The sequence below is a fragment of the Ursus americanus genome, chromosome 21 (genome assembly GCF_024610735.1).
Source record: "Ursus americanus isolate L20-20 chromosome 21, mUrsAme1.1.p, whole genome shotgun sequence".
NCBI classification, from domain to species: Eukaryota; Metazoa; Chordata; class Mammalia; order Carnivora; family Ursidae; genus Ursus; species Ursus americanus.
In genome coordinates this window covers 20884594-20901648 of record NC_142147.1, presented here as the reverse complement: position 1 = coordinate 20901648, position 17055 = coordinate 20884594, and the positions used below count along the sequence as shown (strand labels likewise).

Here is a 17055-nt window from a genome sequence, read left to right as displayed (position 1 = left end):
ACCCACCTGACTGCTCAGGGGTGAGACCCTCATGCCTCCCCTCCTGCATCAGACCTTTGAGCCAGGACATGCCGTAGCCCTCAGTGTCTCACCCTTGTATCAGGGCCCTCGCCCACCTGGTGGGCCCAGCTTACTTCCCCACACCACTTTCAGGCCACAGGACTCCCCTTCAAAATGACCCCCTGCTACGTCTCAGGCTGTGCAGTTACAAACCAGAGTCACCAAGCTGTCCACAGAATGACTGGAATGGGGGAAGGACTGATGCTGTTTAAGGAAGAGAGGCAGAACAAAGAGCAAATTCTCTGAGGCTTACAGAGGTGCTGGAAGTATTCAGGGGTAGATGTGGGGGAGGGCACTGTAAAAACAGAGAAAGCTTTCAAACCCTGGGTGTGGCTTGGCCCTTCCAGCTCTGACTGCCCCACCACACACCCACACCCTCACACACATCTGTCCATCACGCACACACGCACACGTCAGTGTGTCATATGGCACTCCTGCTGCTTTCTCTCTTATTCCCGTTTCTGTTTCAGTCCTTCTTGCCTTTCTCTCCATCCCTCTGTCCCAGTGTTCTTCCCCTGTCCCCATGCCTGTCTCTACATCCTCCTTTCTCCCCTCTGCCTGCCTCTCACTCCCTCCACTTTCTCCACTTCCCCTTCTCCCTTGGGCTTAGACTGTCTCACACACACACACACACACACACACACACACACACACACACACTCTCTCTCTCTCTCTGGTTTGGACCGGCTCCAGCTTCCTCTCTGTCTCCAGAGTGAAGGCGTAGTTTCCAGCTTTACATACCCAAACCAAACTGGAGAACAAGTGCAGGGAACGGGCCAGCTCTTTCCCTTTTCCAGAGCCTGACGATCTGGCCCCACGCCCTGGAGCTGGCTAGGCTTCACGCTGACCCAGCAGGCCTCGGCGTTTTGGCAGGAGGGGAGCTGGAAGGCCCTGCCCGAGCAGCCCGCGTCTGCCCCCTCCACTGGGCACAAAGTGACGCTGACAGCTAAGAGGGACACGTACACGCGCTCTTCCCAGGTGTCTTTTCCAAACCTCACTGTAAACACAAGCCCCCTTTTGCTGTTGTCCCCCCTGAGACAGAACAGTTCGCTTCACCTGCACCGTCTACACTGTGGGCTTCTCTGGAGGGGACCTTGTTTCTGCTGTCTTCACCTTTTTCAAATAATTTACAACCTCCATGAATTATCTTTGTAATAAGAAAAGAATGTTATGAAATCAGATCAACGAGTGTGTGGAGTATAGTCATCTTTGGACCCCCCTTTCTGGCACTCACAGCCCCTGACGGTTCCTGACTTGGCCAACTCAGAAGTGAAAGAACACAGCAAGCAACGGGCAAATGTAGGCGTCTCCACCGAGGAAAGCCCTGCTATGCAGAAATGGGCCCTGCCTCTCTTTTGGGCTTAGAAGAAGAATCTGAGGTTTGTGACCAACATATTAGAAATATTTTAAAGCAAGATTAATCAGTGGGTGCTTGTCACCTGCCCAGCAATCAATTGCTTAGCTACTCTCGCTTCTTCCCAGGAAGCTGCTGCGTCGGGCCTGGGAGAGCAGTTAAGTGGTCCCCCTGGTAGCCACTGAAACTTCAGAATCCTGGGGATTTTGCAGGTGACATCAAGAATATCAAGGGTGACCTGCACAGGGAGAGCCTTTCCTTTGTTTCTGGAGTCGGTTTAGAAGAGGGGCACAGTGTCTGTGGCATTTGCGGACACTTTCTCTTCACCCTTCTTCATCGCATTACAAAAACAAAATGCCCAGTCTCACTGCCTCCGCGTCTTAGCTGTCTATTCCATTATCCCGCAATTAGCACAACGATGGGTGATCGGGGCGGGGGGAATGATATTGCTGCGAGTGACCTATTATTATCTGCAGATTACATTTTACAGGGAAATTAAATGAATTCTGTCAGAGCTCCGGGGCCAGGGAGAAAAGAAAATGCCTCATTGTTCAGTTCTATGAGCTGGAGAGACTGCGCGTGGCGATAAAGAGACCTGTGTTTGTGCAAACAAGGCGTGGGCTTCCAGTTTGAAAGATGCATTTGTTACACCAAAGCCCGAAATAGGAAATATGTGTGGGCAGACACAACGGAGATGAAAGGGGAGAAAACTAATTATTACTACCAGTGCGTATGTGTGTTGGGGTATTTATATAATGTGTTAAACTTCCTCTGCTGGGAAAATGGTTGTCATTCCCGTACGAACGAAACTTTACCCTAAAAGGGGGTATTCTAAGGCCTCAGCACTTCCAGTTCAGCGGGACTGTGTGTTTGAAACCCTCTGCTGCACCTTCCTCTCCTCTTCGCGTGTCTTTTAATGAATAGCGTCTTTTTCTTGTTTGTTATATTCTCTCAATATGTGTGCCTTTTATTTTTCACTGTCAGGTAGATGGCAGGTCTCGCTATTAACTAAAGAAGGAGCAGGGAATTAACACTGCCCGAAGTCACAATCGTTTGGGCAAACACGAGCGTCACTGAGAACTCTGTCAAAGGTTGGCGCTACAGAGACCTTCATGTGGACGGCACAGGAGACCCTAAAGCAAGTGTTCTAGTCTATGGAGAAAGAAATGGGGTGGCCTCATCCTGTGGGGAAAGAGCCAAGTCGAGTTCTGACGGACTGTCATGTTTTCTCGACTGTGACAAGAGATGCACACATTCAGACCAACCCCATCAAAGGTCTCTCCCAGGTCTGATATTCACACACGATTAGTACCTTGACGCATTCATCTGGTCCCTATGTGTGAAGCAATTTGCCATTAACAAGGCATTGTGCTGGGTGTTAGACAAGATTCGATTATGGACAATACGTAGCTAAATCCTAAACAAAACTTTTCTACCAAGCATCCGAAAAAACCCTTCCCCGACCACTGTGAGGGCCTTGTTCTCTAGAGTAGGGAGGCTATCCACATTTCTCCATGCCTGTGGCTCTTGGGTCTGAAATAGGAGCAGAATGGCTGTGTTTGGAAACTCAACTTCAAGTCACAAGCAAGAGGGCTCAGTAGCTGTGGGATAAGCCTGCAGCTGAGCCATGCGAGGGGCGGGTGGGGGCCTCGACATACGTTTGAACAATGACTAATAAAAACCAGATTTGTGAGCTCATCTTTTTAGTCAGGAGGTGCCACTGACACACTGAATAATTTGTTGTGTTTGTTTGTTTTTTTTCCTTTTGGATTTTCCGGTACATAATGTATCATGAACAATATAACAAATGGGGATTGGGAAGAGAAGTGTAAGAAAATCTTCCCCTATCCACTGTGGAAATGATGCCGCTAATATGCATTTTGGCCATGAGGGGATTGAATCTTTTTAGGAAATTGCTGAAATGTACTAAACGCTCAAGAGAGAATGCAGTTGTATTTCACATTTGCCTGTATCACAATCACCAGTGGAAACTGTGAAGTATTAACATATCCACCTTCCCCTCCCACCCACCCAGCCTGATTCAGGGGCTCTGGGCTGGGGCCAGAGAATCTGTGCATTTCACAAACTGCCCAGGTGACCTGACACGTGTTTTTCCACCAGGCTGACAGAGACACTGGCGCTGGAGGGGAATACTCAGACTCTGCCCATTTGCATGGCTTAATTGTATGAAAGTTCCCAAAACACTGAAAGTATTTCCCATTGAAACCCAATGGGAGAGAATAGCTGTGAACATCAAAAGGTAATCTATATAAAGCACCTACATCAAAACGGATTTCTACTGTGGGCTTAACAATTACTTTTATTACCTCCACTCCAGTGAGAAGGGTGAAGAAGGTTCTGGGGGTACAGATAATACGCATGGACAGTTTGGAAACTCTCTATACAACAGCAGAAACGCAAGGGGTTTGCAGTCTCACCTCACGATGTTAAGCTTAAGAAGGCAAGACATGGAACGGAATGGAGCTTCTAACTCAGTAAAGCTGACAGAGAGAGTCAAGACACAGTGACAGAGGATAGTGAGGAAAAGCTTCAAAAGCAAGAAACTCTAGTGGCCTCATACAAGATTTTGGGTGGCCTGTTGCGCTCGTTTAAAGGGCCCTAAGGAGGGTAACCACACGTTTTGTGGAGACTGTGAAGACTCTAGATAACTGCACGTGTAGACCATTGTGAACTCCAGAAAGATCTTACTTGTGAATCAGCCCGATACGTGCCTTTTTTCTTCTTCAGTATTAGTCATACTTAATTAGTAGTTAACGTCCCAGAATACTTCTAGAAAAAAAGTCTATATGTGTTAAGTTCAAGTCAATAATTGGTTTCCAAATGAATGCTAATGAAAAAAAAAAAAACACTAAGTGGAGCTCTACGAAGGAAGCCACTGAGTTGAGGTTCACCTTTGTAACTAGCACATTCTGGAATGAAAGTTTGCAGTTTGATATGTGAAGAAACTAATACATGAACATTATATATATGGTTTTATAGTGTATATTATATTGATGGTTGTAAAATTCTTTCATTGATCCAACCCCACCAAATCACTTTGTAATTAATTTTCTCATTTTGACATTAAGGTTGTTGATGTTATAAATAAGTCTTTTCCTACTTCATTATTTCTAAAATTTCAGAACATGCTTTTCAGCTGCTTCTAGCTATCCATTTGCGATAGGCATACCATTTACAATGAGATATTTCCTTACATTCTGGAGCAGAATGGCAATTTTCATGTCATATAATTTCCATGGAAGGATAAAAAGCTTAATTCTTTATTTCACTTTAAAGTAGACATTGGAACAGGTAAAGAACCTGGAGTCTCACAGGTGATTAGAGATATTTCATAATACCAGGCCCCAAATGTGGGCGTCTGATTCATCTTTGGACTTTCAATCCGTTCTTTCATTGTTTTTAATGCTTTATTTGGATATAATTTACATAACTATAGTTCACCTAAAGTGCACAAATAATTTTAGTACAGAACTGTGCAGCCATCATGAGTCTAATTTTAGAACATATTTATCACCTTCCCCAAAAAAACCGCACGTCCATCAGCAGTCTCTCTCCGTTATCTCCCCAAACCTGGACAACTATCCATCTATTTTCTCTTTCTGTGGATTCACCTATTCTGGACATTTCATATAAATGGAACCATGCAATACGTGTTTTTTTTTTTTTTTTTCTGACTTGACTCTGAGCGTAATGTTTTCAGGCTCATCTGGATTGTAGCATGTATCACAACCTCATGGCTTATTATTTTTTATCAGATGAGTACATCACATTTTATTTATCCATTTGTTCTTGAACATTTGAGTGGTTTGCACTTTTGGGCTTTGTGAATATGCTGTTATGAACATCAGTGTAGAGATTTTTGTCTGGATATATGCGTTCACCTCTCTTACGCATACAGCTGGGAGTGAATTTGATGAGTCACAGGACAGCCCTACGTTTAACAGTGCGCGGGAGGTCAAACCGCTTTCTAAAGCGGCCGCGCCATGTTACATTCCACCAGCAGCGCAGAAGAGTTCCAGTTCCTCCACCTTTTTGCCAACACTTGTTACTCTCTTTTCTATTATAACCATTCCACTGGGTGTGAGGTGGTATTTCATTGAGGTTTTGATTTGCATTTCCCTAGTGACTAATGATGTTGCACATCTTTTCATGTGGTTCTTAATCGTTATCTTCTCATGTGATTCTTGATTGTTTCTGCATCTTCTTTGGAGACAATATATATGGAGACTCTTTGCATATTTTTTAATTAGGTTGTCTATTGTTGGATTGTAAGAGTTCTTTATGTATTCTAGATACAAGTCCTTTACCAAATATATGATTTGCACCGATTTTCTCATATTCTGTGTCTGCCATTCTACTTTCTTGATAAAGTTTTTGATTTTGATGAAGTCCAATCTGTATAGTTGTTCTTTTGTTGCTTATGCTTTCAGTCCCGTATCAAGGAAACCATTGGTTAACCCAAAGTCATGAAGATTTATTCCTACAATTTCTTCTGAGAATTCTATGCTTTAGCTTCTAAGTTTTAGGTCTGTGATCCCCTGTGGTTGTTGTAGATGGTATGAAGGAGTGGCCTCACTTCATTCCTGGCCTATGGATATCCAGTTGTCCCAGCAGTATTTATTGAAAAGATTCATCTTTCTCCACTTTATTGTCTTGACACCCTTATCAAAAACCAATTGGTAGTGAATTTAAGTGTTTATGGGTTCTCAATGCCATTGAAGAGCCGGCGATTTTTCTACCAATACCACACTATCTTGGTTCCTTTTCCTTTGTAATAAATTTTGAAATTGGAAAGTGTGAGTCCTCCAACTTGATTCTCCTACCACCTCAAGATTGTTTTGGTTATTTTGGGTCCCTTGCATTCTGTATAAATTTTGGCATCAGCTTGCCAGTTTGTGGGGGGGGGGAAGCCAGCTAAAATTTGGATAGAGACTGTGTTGAATTTGTAGATCAATTTGGAGAGTACTGCCATTTTAATGATATTAAGGGCTTCCAATTCATAATCAGGGGATAACTCTCGATTTATGTTGATTTTTTTTTCTATTTCTATCCATAATATTTGTAAATTTCAGGGTATAAGCTTTGCACTTTTTTTTTCTGGTTAAATTTGTTCTTATTTTCTTTCTGATGTTATAATTGGAATTGTTTTCTTAATTTCATTTTTAGATATTTCATTTCTAGGGCATAGAGATATAATGTATATTGCTGTGTCCTGTAACCTTGCTAAACTCTTATTAGTTCTTTCTTTAAAGATTTTATTTATTTATTTATTTGAGAGAGAGACAGAGAGAGCAGGAGCAGCGGGAGAGGCAGAGAAGAGGGAGAAGCAGACACCCTACCAAGCAGGGAGCTCTAGGCAGAGCTAGATCCCAGGACCCTAAGATCATGATCTGAGCCAAGGCAGACGCTTAACCAACTGACCCACCCAGGTGCCCCCTTTTATTAGTTCTAATAGGTTTTTATTTAAAGTGAATTCCTCAGTATTTTCTATGTATAAGAACGTGATACCTTCCAAAAAGAGACAGTTTTACTTCTTCCTACCCAATCTGGATGTTTTTTCTTTTTCTTATCTAAAAGCCCTAGCTAGGTCCCTGACTAGAACTGTGAATGTAGAATAGAAGTGATGAGAGGAGTTATCCTTGCCTTATTTTTGATCTTAAGGAAGCAAAGCATCTGGTCCTTCACCACTAAGTGTAATGTTAGCTGTGCATTTTTCGTAGATATACCTTATCAGGTTGAGGAAATCATCTCCTGTTCTTAGTTTGTTGAGAGTTTTCATCATGAAAGTGTGTTAGATTTTGTCAAGTGCTTTTTCTGCATCTGAGATGTTTTTCTATCCTTTATTAATATAGTGTGTTGCATTAATTTGCATTCAGATGGTAAATCAAAGTTGTATTTGGGGATAAATTCCACTTGGTCATGGTGTATAATTCTGTTTTGGAGGGGGAGGTGCAGAGGGATAGAATCTTAAGCAGGATGTGGGGCTCAGTCTCACAACCCAGAGATCATGAACTGAGCCAAAAATCAAGAATTGGACGCTTAACCAACTGAGCCATCCAGGTGCCCTGGTGTGTAATTCTTTATATATGTTGCTAAGTTTGGTCTGCTAGCATTTTGTTGAGGAATTTTTCATCTATGTTGATCAGAAGTATTGGCTTCTCGGGGCACCTGGATGGCGCAGTCATTAAGCATCTGCCTTCAGCTCAGGAGCGTGATCCCAGAGTCCTGGGATCGAGCCCCGCATCGGGCTCCTCTGCTAGGAGCCTGCTTCTTCCTCTCCCACTCCCCCTGCTTGTGTTCCCTCTCTCACTGGCTGTCTCTGTCAAATAAATTTAAAAAATCTTAAAAAAAGAAAAACATTGGCCTATCATTTTCTTATAAAGTCTTTGTCTGATTTTGGTATCAGGGTAATACTGGCCTCAAAGAATTTATTGGAAAGCGTTCACTCCTCTTCAATTTCTTTGAAGAGTTGCTACAAATTAATATGCATTCTTTTTTAAACATTTGGTAGAGTTTATCAGTGAAGCCACCCAAGTCTGTGGGAATGTTCACTAAATTATCTTCCCACATCAAAAATAATCTGCAGAATTAATACGAGTTAGAGGCATACCTTTTAGTTTGACAAGACATCCATGAGATACTGTTGGACTAGAAAAGCACAGTGCAGAAAAATATGTACTATGTGACTGCCTTTCTGGACACGATTATATAATTTTAATGTCTATGTGTATATATGCGTGTACATCCATTCACCATTATTTCAAATATATTAACATTCACTTTGATTCCAAATACACAAATATAATATTCAAAATATTATTACACAAATATCTTGCCACCCTGGAGCTCTATTTCTACAGAACAAATTCCCAAGATTGGTATTGCTGGATTGTGGATTAGGTGTATTTCTAGGTTTAACAAACGTTGTCAGGTTGTTCATAATAGAAGTTAACAAGTCTGATTTCCACGAGTAATTTATGAGTACCCATTTTCCTGTATCCCTGACAATAGCTGTTTTTAAATTTTAAAAAATTACCATTCATAGGTATAAATTATTACTTGGATGTTAGTTTAATTTGCATGCCTCTGATTCTGACTTTGGACATGTTTAAATGTTTGCGAGCTGTTCTGATTTGCTCTCGCGTGTTATTTATTTATACCCTCACACGTTTTTCCCTTGGAGTTTCTTTTGTCGACATATATGGTTACTTTGAATAGTATAATATAACCCCAGTGTTGTTTGCAATACAGAGGCAATACAGGGAAGTATTCTTTTCATATTAACTTTGTATACACTATATTGTGCTATAAAATTTCCTTTCAATTTTTACCTGAACTAATGTGACCATATTTTCTTTTTTCTTTAAGATGTATTTACTTATTTGAGAGAGAGAGAGAGAGAGAGAGAGAGAGCGCAAGCATGAACAGGAGGGGCAGAGGGAGAGGAGAGAGAATCTCAAGCCAACTCTACACAGCATGGAGCCCAACACAGGGCTTGATCTCAGGACCCCAAGATCACCACCTGTGCCCAAACCAAGAGGCAGATGCTTAAGCTACTGTGCCAGCCAGGTGCGTTGACCATATTTTGTATTAAAGTTTCTGGGTTCTCAGATTTGGTCAAGAAGTGTCTCCACCTCCTATATTTTATATGTTTATTTACTGGTTTTTATATAGGATTTTATTTTTACTTTTAAGGATTTATGGTATATATTTTTGTATACAGTTTTAGATGTTTTCTTACAGATGGATAGCCAGTTGTGCCAATGCCATTTTGAAATAATCCATTCTTTTCCTAGGAGTTGAAATGAACCCTTGCCACCTTTGCCGCTTCCCATAGGTGTTAGTCTTTGGTATATCACTGGATCGATTTGTTGACATTTTTTATACTACTTGTGCTTATATATTCATAAGTGAAAGTACTCTATTTTTTATATTATCTTCATTACATTTTGGTGTTTTTCTGACTGCATGTAAAACTGGTTAGTTTCCCATTTTCTGCTATGGTTGGAACTAGCTACTGTAACATTTGAGTTGGTTACTTTATGAATGATGGATGAAAGTCAACTTTGTATTAGTCTGTCTTGTTGCCTTTTTCAGTAATAAATTTTAATTACCTAATATCATTTAGAGTAATATTCTATTTTTTTCCTTCCTGGTTCAATTTCGGCCATTTATTTTTCTAAGAAATCACATATTTCCCTGAAGTTTTCCAACTGATGTCATAAGATTGTAGGTATGGTTCCTTTCATTCTTTGCATCTCCTGTTTGCAGTCAGGTCTTCTTCCTCAGAATCTTTCATATTTCTTTCTCTCTGTTTCTGTCTTTATCTCTCCTAAACAAAACTCTTGATCTATTTTATTGGTCTTTTAAGGAAACAGATTTTGGGTTTGTCATTGCTACTTCTAAAATTTTATTAACTATAGACTTTATTAATTCCTCCTTCCTTTTGTTTCTTTTTTCTGGTTTATTGAGTATCCCATTTCTTAATTTCTTATTCTTTGGTTCTGAAATGAATGCCTTTTAAAATTTATGAGTTTAATTTGTGGCTCTACATTTTCCCCCGAGTACAGTTTTGTGTTAACTCCTGTAGGTAGGTTTTAGTATGCAACACTTTACCTCGTTACTTGCTTCCTAGGTTTAAAATTCAATTATCTAGTCCTCTTTTAAATTTTCAGGTAAATTTTTTTTTTTGGTAATTATTTCGAGTTTCATTGGATTGTGATTAGGAAATGTGACCTTTATAATTTCTCATCTTTATTTTTTTGAGGTCAAGTATATGATTCCATATATTGATGATGCTAATAAATTGGTACAGCGATTTGGGGGAATAATTGTTCAATATCCAATAATGTTGTTAGATGTGGATATTCTGTGACAACCTATTCTGTTCCACTTGTAGATTTATATGAAATTCATACACACACACACATAAGGAGAGAGTGTATGTGTGTATCTATGTGCTTATATACACGCACACATATATGGGTGCAGATACATAAGAGGGGCTATTAGTTCTTCAACGAGCTTGATTAGGACTCCATTTCTTGCAAGAAATGTGCTGGTCAATTGAGAGGTTATCATCCAGAGAACAGACTCAGTCTTAACACATTTGCAACTCACGGTCTGTTAATCCAAGTCACTCTTACGTGAGGCAGTGAGAGACAGAATAAGGAAGTGAGGGTAGAATGGAAGTGACTGGACCAAGCTCACATACTACTGAGTGGCACCCTCAAATCTGGGTGTTGGAGGAAGGGTACTGCTCTCAGAAGTGTGAGGCTCATAGTAGAAATGTCTGGCTTTGTGTCCCCGAGCTAGTACCTTTGTGTCCCTGAGTCTCATCTCCCTATCCTAGGTCCTTTTTGCCTCCTGTTTAGCCTGTTTAGTTCCCACATGGGGTCAATGTGGGTGAGTTCTCAGAAAATAGATGAACCAAACATGGACAGGGGAGATAGTTTGTTCCTTCATTTAACACTCCCGCAAAGGTAGTCTTCTTGCATTAACTGCCCGCATTCTCTGCAGATGTTTGCAGGCTGCGTCCTATGTGGCAGCCTCTTCCCAATGACAGGTATGGTTTTGGGCTTTCAAACCGTGGGAATGATTTGGGTGGATAATGTCAACCGATTATGAATTTCTGGTGTGTGGCCCATAGCTATTGGTGATGAATCAGGCTGCTACGCAAGGGGACTTTTGATCAAGAGCACATTTCCGCATAATGAGAAGTAAAGTAGTGCAGATTAATGGTGTCAGCATTTTAATGGGACCTGGGGAAATGGCTGGGTGATGGATTCTTTTTACAGAGAGCAGGCCCGTCTTCTGCCTCCCAGATTTGCATCAAGGAGAGCCCAAGGGGAGCCATTGAAAGGTCATTGCATCTCTCTTTGACAGGTGTTGGCACAAGAGTTTCCTCGTTGTGTCCACCTCCTCTTTGTTGCTGACCTTTCCCCCACTGAGTGTGACACTCAGAGCAAGACATGGAAAATTGTTCAGAGTTGGGGACGTCTGAAGCACCAATATTAAACAACTTACAAAATAAGCATGTAGTCATCAGGTAGTGTTGGGCTCACTAACATGGCCCTTGCCAGGCAAGGAAGACTTCAAGGGTGGCCCATCTTTCTGTCTGGGTGAGGGACACCTGACTTGTCCTCTACAAGACCTTTGCTGCCTTAGGCAGACCTGGAGGAGGAAGACCTATAAGGACAAACACATGAACATAGCCTGTCAAGAGCAGCCAGGCCCAAGGTCAAGGCTAAGGCATTCCAAGATATTTGGGCTATTTCTATGAAAACCAGGTAGCATCTGTTAACCATCTACAGGATGCCTAGAAGATATACATGCTTTGCCTTTAGCATTTTAGTTATTAATGCCCCTGCAATGAAGGTATTAGTATTCCCATTTTGTGGCTGAGGACCTTGAGGCTCTGGGAGTTTGTTTGCCTCTTTTGAAATTGCTAAGTTAGTAACAGTAGAATAATCATGATTATAATCATGATCATAATTGCTAACATTTATGGACCTCTCGCTATGAGCTGTGCAGTCTTCTCAGAGCTTTTTATATATCAATTTGAGTATCAAAATAATGCCACAAGATTGGGCATTGTATTTTTACATTTCGCAAATGAGGAAATTGAGCCACAGTAAGGTTATGTAACCCGCCCAGGGTCACATAGTCAGTTACAGAGGTAGGATTTGAACCCTAGCATATGGCATTCACCACTAGGCCTTCGGTGCCACACTGAAAATGCCATCTGGCTGTGCTAACTGGAGCACAGTTATCTCCCTGGTCCCCACTGCTTCCTCGCCTAACCCCACCTCTGCCTTTGAATTACTAAAGATTACGCACTCATAAATATTTATGAAATGTCACTGACCCCTACCATGGTGTTAGGTTCTGTTATTTGTCTGCATATCCCTGTATCCTTCCCCTACTTGAACATTCATCAGATTTCACTGTGGTTTCTTGCATAACATTTGTCTTCCCTTATAGACTTCAAGCTGCAAGAGAACAGGTGCCGGGCCTCCCTTGTTTAGGATGACATGCTCAAGGTCCAGTACAGTGTCCATATAAATAAAATCACATTTCTGATTGTTTGTTACCACATTTCAGAAATATTTGTGGATGTAAGACCAGCAATTTAGAAGGTAGGTTTGGGACGGTCTGAGATAAAATATAAGCTATTTGTCAAAGCTCAAATTCCCACTGGGTGGCTCCAGGGGGGCACCATTAAAAAAAAAAAAAAACCAGACCGCTGCATTTCTGAGCTATAGACACTGAGATACAACAAGATGCCCCAGGACTGCCAAATGGAAAATTCCTTTTTGCAAGGTCATATGAAATAGCAAATACACTGTGATTTCAAACACAAGCTCTAAATCAAAAGGCTGTATGCTTTGACTCGCAATCAAAGTTTCTCATCTTGACGATTCTAGATGCCATGTTTGGTGGTAAGTAGCAAATACGGTATATTAACGATAGATTTTCTCAGTCGTGGAATAAACATTTGCTGATGAATGAACAAATGATTGAATAAATGAATGAATGTAAATGAAGGTAGGTCTGCCAAGGTGATCTGTGTAGAAACTGATGCTTTCCTATCATGACATGATGCTCCCTTTTACTTCCAGTGACCCTTTGTGTGTACTCACTACAGTTTAAACCCCTTGCTGCCAACACCCTCTAAATTCAGGATGAATGTTACGATCTGCGTGTTAGAAAGAGAGAAAGGGCAGCTCATAGAAGTGAAGAGATTTTTAAAAAAATATTGCATCATTATTGTTACTGCTGCAGCTGTCGTTTTTTACTGTTATCATTGTGATGCCACACGTGCCCTTGTGCTCCTATTGTTCTATGCTAGGGACTCCAAGCCCAAAGAAAAACAAGTGCGGAAGGGACCGTAGGGTTGGGCTGTCAATGAGAAAAGAGTACAGGGGCCCAGAGACCAGGGCAGCTGAAGAGGTGCAAGCTGGGTCTGAGGAACAAGCAGGAATTCAACATTTCTGAGTCTACAGCCCAGCAACACCTAGAATATTCTCAGATCTTCAGTGCCAACCTAATTCTTATGGCCACATCTTACTATGACAGGTTTTCCTGCTCATGATATCCATGACTCTATGATGTTTATAAACCCGATGTCATTTCCTTTGCTCCTAACTTGACTTTGAGATCAAAAAACGTTTCATTAGATATGGCTTTATTTATTCAAAGTTCATTCCTCCTTCACATCTTCTTAATGATTTTTAAGATTGGACTATTAATCTTACCCAAGTTAAACCTTTCTCCCAATCTGTTCTCTTATAGATATTTCCAAACTCAGAAGCTTACATTCATTGTCCTCTCTGGGCTTTCTTAAAGCAATAATTAGCTAGAAAGCCTGTTGTCAGTTAGAAATGCTGAAGAGAGTGTTCCAGTATTAGGTGGTACTGTGAACGAGATGTTTTCTGGGGGTATTCTGCCTGATGAATGTTGATGAATCAAACAATTTAATTCACTTTTGGGAAAGGCACTGAGTTTCTGTCTGCACCGGCCACTGTGTAAATCCAGGGAATAAGGTGTATGGAGGTCACCACCATGTCAGAAGAATTAGTCACATAGCAGAATAGTGACTGAATGAGCACCATGGAAGAGTTTGAATGAAGAGTTGTCAAGGAAGAAGTAATTCTATAAGGGGAGACATTGGGCAAGCTTTTAGAACATTAATATTGAACCAAGTATGCACTAGATTGAGAAAGCAAACATAAAGAAGATAGAAGGGCACAAATTTATATGTATGTTATGGTGGGAGAACTCTTCCCTCTCTGCCAATGTTCTGGCTTCTTTCATTTTCTTGAATACAACATGTTCTTTTTCAACACTGGGTCTTCTTAACCATTCTTCCTTCTGCCTGTAACAGTGTTCCCAGCCCAGCTCTGGTCACTGACTAACTTCTACCCATTTCTTTCAATTCCCTGCTTACATGTCATGTTCCTCAGTTGGCCTGTCCTGACACAGGAGACTCAGTTAAATTCTTATGTTTATGCTCTCATCACACTTTTAAAATTCTTTGTTAACTTGCATTATACTCAACACACTTGTTTAATGCCTGCCTTCTCCAATCCAGTGTGTTAAATTAATTAAACAAGGAGGCCATGAGACTGATGAGTCCCTAATCCATGGAGGACTAAGTAAGCAAACCAAAATCTAAGCCTGTAAATGCCTCAAAGTTACAAAATTGAAATGCTAAGGACAACCAATCACAAACGGCCCAACTAGGCTTTACACTGTAGCCAACCACGTAATTTCCTTTCTTTGCTGCTGCACTTTCTCTGTCCAAGTCTGTCCCCTGACTCCTGTCAGCAGTGTGCTCCTAACCACTTTCAGTTTGACGGTGCCTCATTTGAATTGGTTTTTGGTCAAATAAACTCTTAAAATTTCTAATATGCCTCAGTCTATCTTTTAATGACTGTATATTCATGAGGGCTGAGACCATGTCTGTCTTGTTCTCCATGGATTCTCAGCACTTTCCTCATGGCCTGATACCTAATTATCACTTCTCTATGCACATCTCTATGCAGTGGTGGGCTGGGGGACTCAGGGCATGGTGGAAAGCGGCTAGGGATGAGCACAACAAATTAACAGAGGGAAATAAAGTTACAGAGCATCTGGACTAATGTCTTCCACTTAAGTATGCTCCCAGACACGTTCGTTTTGAAAAACCAAACCAAATGTGGAAGAAACACAAACATACCAGATTTTCCTCGAGCTTTGCAGGAACTTATAGGAAAGGAAGACAGAAGATGGTTAGTTGACAAGCACTGACATGATGATCCTTTTTCAAGAATTAATCTCATGGGGAGTAGTGGTACCAGAAAATGGTGGCAGCCACAAATTTGTGGTAGCCTCTAAATATTCCTGAAAGTATGGAGCAAGTTATCAATGTCTATACTCCAAAAACAGAAAGGAGAAAGAGAGGGAAAAGTAAGGTTCTATTTGTATCTATGGTAACTGGAAGTAGATGTGACCATGTGAATCACTCTAGAGGAATGTAGTACCTTGGCTACTGGTTGGTTGGTCAATACAGTCATTCATTTGATTAGTGTTCATCAAGCTATAGTTTACCTAGTGTTATGTCAATCGTTACACTAGGCTCAGATTGTGCCCTTACGAAATCTGCTGCACAAGAGAGGAGGAAGACCATCAAATATTAAACAAACGAACCAGCAATTTATTCACCACAATGGCAATGAGTGCTACAAAGAGAGAAGCACAATTTGAGGGCAGCGTTAGCCAGTGGGCATGCCTATCAGAAGGCATCTGAGAGGTCTTACATATTTGGCATTGACTAGGGGAAATTAGATTTTGATCATTCTTATGAGGCCCCATGATCTATAGTTTGCCATTTCTCTGAAGCCTGTGCATAAATACTTACTGGGAAATTGGCAGAATCACATGACCCTTTCAACCTGCAAATGTCCCTAAACCCAGCTACGGACACCCAAAACTCAAGTGGTTTTTTCTTCTCATCATGTAATAATGAATGATCTTATTAAAGACTGAGTTGGGTCACTCCAAGTGTTAGCTATGTTTTACTGAATTATGTGGGAGTAAATTGTATGCTACTGAGGCATTCATGAATGTGAATTTTTAGAGGCATTTCTCAGGATGTACCCTTTATCTGAGTCAAGGACCTATACCATGACTTTCCACCTGTATTTACAAACATGACCCCTTCTTAGGAAAAGAGAAAAAAATAGGGATTCTCAGAATATGCTCACTAAAGGTCTGAAAAACCCCAGTATGGATCTTTGTTCCCAATCGAGGGGCAGGCTGCCCCTCCTCTTACCTAAGCTGATCTTCAGGCCAAAAGCAGTATGGAAAAAATATGAGAGAGTGATATATATATATCTCACAGATATAGATATAGATACATATTTTTTTTAAGAATAAGAGTAATTTTTTAGCTCTAACATTTTGATTTTATTTTAAATTAGTTTCTTCCCAGACCTTTCCTCCCCTTGTGTTGTCTCTTGGTTTAAAAAAATAAAGAACATAAAGAGCATCAACAACAGCAATGAAATGAAACGTTCATTAAAAAAAAAAAAAAAAAGACTCCCAACAAACACAAGTCCAGGACCAGATGGCTTCACAAGTGAATTCTACCAAAAATTTAAAGAAGAGTTAATACCTATTCTCTTCAAACTATTCCCCAAAAAATAGAGGAGGAAGGACAGTTTCCAAATACATTCTATAAGACCAGCATTACCTTGACCGCAAAACCAGACAGACACCACAAAACAGAAGATACAAAAAGAGAAAACTACATGCCAATATCCCTGCTGAGCACAGATGCAAAATACCTCAGCAAATATAAGCAAACCAAATTCGACAATACATTAAAAGGATCATTCACCACAATCAAGTGGGACTTATTCTGGGGATACAAGGATGGTTTGATAGTCACCCATCAATTGACACGATATAACACATCAAAAAAGGATTTATAAAAATCGTATGAACATCCCAAATAGATGCAGAAAAAGCATTTGACAAAATTCAACATACATTCATGATAAAAATTCTCAACCAAGTAGGTTTAGAGAGAACACACTTCAACATGATAAAGGCCATATATTAAAAACCCACAGATA

At 40.7% G+C, this 17055-nt stretch overlaps 1 long non-coding RNA gene across 3 annotated transcripts in view; it reads left to right on the top strand.

The window, feature by feature from the left end:
• The window catches only part of LOC123803522 (uncharacterized), a 141081-nt gene extending 124565 nt beyond the window's left edge, over positions 1–16516 (top strand). For 2 of the 3 annotated variants that reach the window (XR_015728038.1, XR_015728039.1), the window contains one exon: positions 8804–16516. This is a non-coding gene — a long non-coding RNA (uncharacterized LOC123803522). Of the gene's footprint in view, positions 1–1296; positions 1440–1542; positions 3675–8803 lie in introns of all 3 variants that reach the window. The other variant, XR_015728037.1, reaches the window with a different exon arrangement.
• The last annotated feature ends 539 nt before the right edge of the window (positions 16517–17055 follow it).